A 4,758-nucleotide genomic window follows, 5' to 3' on the forward strand; every position below is an offset into this window, starting at 1 on the left:
CACACACACACTGACACACACACACACACACACAACTCTACGCCTTTCTGCTCACCGCTGCATCGACATAGATCAAAGATAAGCGATTCAGATTGACGGGCGTAGCAGCACAGGTGAGCACAGAGAGAGCAGCCCGTGCAATGTAAGCTGAGCTACTATTGGGGAAGTGGAAGTGGGTTTGAGTTGTTGTCTCGGGCCGGCGCCGATGCCAGGCTCAGACGGGTCCCGTCGACTCACTGGTACCAACAACTTTAATTTGGGTCAGAAATACTGTATTGCGCATCGAGGCTGACCATGTGGCGATGGTGTGTTTGTGTGTCAGTTATGCGTGCCAGCATTTGCATGTGGGTTTCCTGTGAGATTGTGAGTGGAGGGAGGAGAGGGGGGGTTTGTGTGTGTGTCTGTGTGTTCGTGTGTGTGTGTTGTGTGTGTGTGTGTGTGTGTGTGCGTGTGTGCGCGCGCATGTGTGTTTGTGTGGCGTGCGGGGGTGGTGGATGCCTGCATGCCTGTGTGTGTGTGAGGCTGTTTACTGAGGCAGTAGAGAGTGAGGCAGCCATTTTCCTACGTGTGAGAGTCAGACACAGCCCCCCCCCCCCCGTCCCCCCTGCCTCCAGTGACACACACAAACAGAATGTTTTTCGTCCCGTCTCACACAACCTACATTATACAGCCACAATCCCCGGCTCCATGCAGCACCACTTCCTTTCATCCTGGCCTGAACTGACTCTCGTCGAGGCCTGGGCTATATATCCTCCACCGTACGCAGACCAATAATAGCACTCACACACACACACACACACACACACACACACACACACACACACACACACACACACACACACACACACACACACACACACACACACACACACACACACACACACACACACACACACACACACACACACACTAGAAAATCCTATAGCTTGGAATAGACTAGCCGCAGAGTGTAGCTGCATGCATACGCTAACTATAAGCTCCTCTTCTTATCTGCCTTGCTGGACTTGCAGGTGTAACGCTGTCTGATACCTGCCTGTTTTGTCAGTGTTTCTGTCTGCAAAAAAATGCTTGTGTTGGATGAGCGAGAGAATAGGTTAGCGAGGCGGCGCACGCACGCACGCACACACACACACACACACACAGCTTTCCAGACGTGCTCCCTCTTTCTTGCATCCCCAACTCGTTTCGTTTCCCCCCCTTTACCCCCACTCCCCCTCACCCCCCCACTCCCCCTCACCCCCCCACTCCCCCGCCCTCAAGTCTCCAACTGTCTCTACACCCCCCCCCCCCCCCACACACACACACACACCCTTTCTCCTCTCTCTGAGCAAGTTTGGCCCAGGGAGACAGGTCGGCAGCGCCACTGGTGTGTTACTGTCCCCATGGCAACCACCTCCTACCCCCTCTCTCTCTCCCACCAGCTCATTTCTCTAAAGCACGTGTGTGTGTGTGTGTGTGTGTGTGTGTGTGTGTGTGCGTGACTGTGTGCGTGTGTGTGTGTGCGCGCATGTGTGTGTGTGTGTGTGTGTGTGTGTGTGTGCGTCTAAGTGTATGTGTGTGTGTGTGCGCGCGCGCGCGCGCGTGCGTGTGTGTGTGTGTGTGTGTGTGTGTGTCGTATGCCACCCAGTCCCTGGCTCGAGCAGGGCTTGTTTTTTCCACACACACCCTGTGAGTGGTGATTGGAGAGGTCCCTGCCCTGCTCCTATTTCAGCCTCACTCACGCGGTGTTGATGTCTCTCCCGGCTATAGGTGTGGTCGCCGTCGTCAAGGCACGCTATTGGCCAGCGCCGGCCCGGCGGCGTCCCTTCCTGTTCACTCACTCGCAGTCAAGAGCGTGACTCTCGACATCCCAGACATCTGCCCTGCTCCCCCGCTCCCCGTGTTCTCTGCCTGCCTGCTTGGCTGCCTGGCTGTGGCTTGCTGCTGTGTGCAGCGGCCAGAGAGGCTCCTGGGGGCTTTTCTATTCACTGTAGGCGAACCCCACACAGCAGGGCTCAGAAACCCCAGCAGATGCCATCTCTTTCACTGAGGACAGAGGTACCACCTCCATTCCCAAGTGTACTCACACAAAGCCTTCGCCACACACACAGACACACCTCTTTATAGCAAAACTAAAATCCTTCGCCATCTACTCCGTTCCACTCCCAATGACACAATGTACCAAAACACAAGCCCTTCTTCGCCGTTTCCTTCTCCTCGCCCCTTAAGCAGACGTAGCTCCTACCAAGCTCCTACTGTCCGTCAACTCCGGGGTCTTGCTCACTCATACCTCTGCAGTCAGTCAGCCATGGCCTACCCTACCGCACTAGACAGAACTTTCTTTCCACTGCTGCTACAGTACGTTTCTCATCCCCTCTTGGCAACCGTAAGAAAACCTCAACGACTGTAGCGTTTTGCTACAGTGTCATTCCATCTGCTGCCGAAGCCCCATTTGGGGCTGCGTTCAGGTCAGGCCAGGGTTGCGGACGGGCTGCTCTCAGGGTCAGCGAGGAGGAGTGGACGGCTGGCTGCGTGGGTTTGCAAGAGAGGGCTGCATTGCTGTGGCCACTGGCAGTGCGTGTGTTAAAAGTGGGTTGCTGCTGAGAGGGGAGGGAGAGAAAGATGGCGGAGCAGCACCATGCTCTCTATGCTGCTGTCCAAACCTAAAATGGCTGACATCACACACAGGCTGTTTAACAAGCCAGACAGAGCAGAGAGGCTTGATAGTGCTGACCCAAACCCGCTCGCTCCTCCAGTCTGGACGCACGAGTGGATCGCTCTGCTCTGCTCTCTCTCTCCAATACTGTCTGTGACCAGGCACCATGACCAAGCTGCTGACTGGGTTTTGTGGGTCGTACTTGGTGGAGATATGCAGGTATATCGTCCTAACACATGGGTCAACAACACAGAGAGGAGAGGTGCAACTCATTGATTAACACGAATTCCTGACGATTCGAAGGACAGGGAGAATGAAAATAGTAACGCACAAATACACGATCAACGGTCATCAGCTCACCACTACATGCTTAAAAAAAAACGGTAAATCCAAACAAAAAATATATATTCTTCACGCTATCAAAACAACAACGTTATGCCAGGGCAAATTATTCCAGTACAGTCTTGTACTGATTTACTCTACACACACGAATTAACTCAGCCTGTGCCAACTGCAGACCTGGCATAAGGACACTTAACTGAGAGGGAGAGAGAGAGAGAGAGAGAGAGAGAGAGAGAGAGAGAGAGAGAGAGAGAGAGAGAGAGAGAGGGGGGGGGGTCAAACTAGGCTGAATGAGACTTATCAGATGCACAACAACCACTGACCTCAAACCATCACCACAACACATACAACACATCACCCTATTAGGGTTAAATAATAACAACAACAATAGCTATAAAACAATCTTCTAAAGCTATTGGGAAAATCCCAATACTGCCAATTCCTCCTCGAGGACTCCCCTCTAGCCAACCCACCCACCCAGAGAGTGTCTGTTGTCTGTTGTCATTCCATCTTTGATCAGCATCAAGAGTATGGCAATTGGCTTATGTCAGGGGTAATAGCTGTGACATGGCTGATGAATAGATGGCTGGATTACGCTAGCTGCACGTCTATGTGCCCGGGACTCATGTGGACATCAGACACAAATTAGCTGTGTGGGAAAAGCGTTGCTCTAAATCCCTGGAGTCACACACTCATGACAACGCTGACATGATAAATAACCTAGGCAACAGCTTGCATTCTCATAAGTGACTGTGTGAGGCAACATAGGGTCGACACAGAAACAAGGCTCTGTGCAGTTTATGAATCTGACAGATAGCACATGCCAGCAATTAATCAACTCCCAATTCTTGTAATAACAATAATAATAATAATAATAATTAATTCAACATTTAATATTCCAAGAGATCAATTTATGACTTAGAACAGCTTTTGCTAATTTGTACTCGTATACTAGTTTCCATAAGAAAACAAAATAAACAATACTACAAGTCAGAATTGGCAGATCAAAAATGATTGTCAACTTTCATTCATAGATTAGACGAAATGGGGAAATTGTGGTAGTTGCTAATTGACATGCATCACATGGTTAATATGCAGACAATCATTCAAAAATAATTGGACAAATAAATGATAGCGGTTAATTTGTGAGAGATGGCACAAAGACAAAGTGGCTCGAGACTGACTCTGACTCAAGTCCCAGAGCGCAGCAGCAGCGTCAAACATTTGCGTGAATGATGCGTGTTGATCTTCCGCTCAAGTTTAGGCGGAGTGTTGAGCCCCCTTAACTTCACGGGCTTGTCTAACGTCACATTAATATCTATTTCAAACAATTTGCAAACCAATTCCAGAGTGGAGGAAAAGGCAAGAAGCCCCCCAGCCCAAAAAAACACTACTCTCTCCCCCTCTCTTGCTGTCGCCATTTTAAGCTGGCGACATGCAGCTGGCCAACCAACACCGTTTAGCCAAAAGCGTAAGAGCCGCAAAGGTAACGAATTATAGCTCACACAACTTTGGGAAAGGTGAAACACTTGTACGAAAACATAAGCAGAAAACCTCACTCACCTGGCTGTTGTCTGCGTAAAAAAAAAAGTTTACACTGATATGGGTTCAGTGTGGATGCCTAGGAAATGACTGACGGGATGTTTGGGCTTTATTGATGCCAACTTAGGTGTAAGCCCCCTCTCTCTCTCTCTCCATCGACTGGTGGTCAACAACGTGACACTGGAACCAACCGCCGGCCAGGGTGGGTACAACGGCCCCCTTTGCGCTTGTTTATTTCG

General features: G+C 50.5%; 1 protein-coding gene across 1 annotated transcript in view; it reads right to left on the reverse strand.

Moving 5' to 3' along the window:
• zhx3b (zinc fingers and homeoboxes 3b) overlaps nucleotides 1–4,758 on the reverse strand; it is a 16,983-nt gene extending 12,225 nt beyond the window's left edge. The window contains exon 1 of the mRNA XM_083640951.1: nucleotides 4,541–4,758. The gene's annotated coding sequence lies outside the window, so the exon portion shown is untranslated. The remainder of the gene's footprint in view (nucleotides 1–4,540) is intronic.

The sequence above is a fragment of the Poromitra crassiceps genome, assembly GCF_964638095.1.
Source record: "Poromitra crassiceps genome assembly, chromosome: 8".
NCBI classification, from domain to species: domain Eukaryota; kingdom Metazoa; phylum Chordata; class Actinopteri; order Beryciformes; family Melamphaidae; genus Poromitra; species Poromitra crassiceps.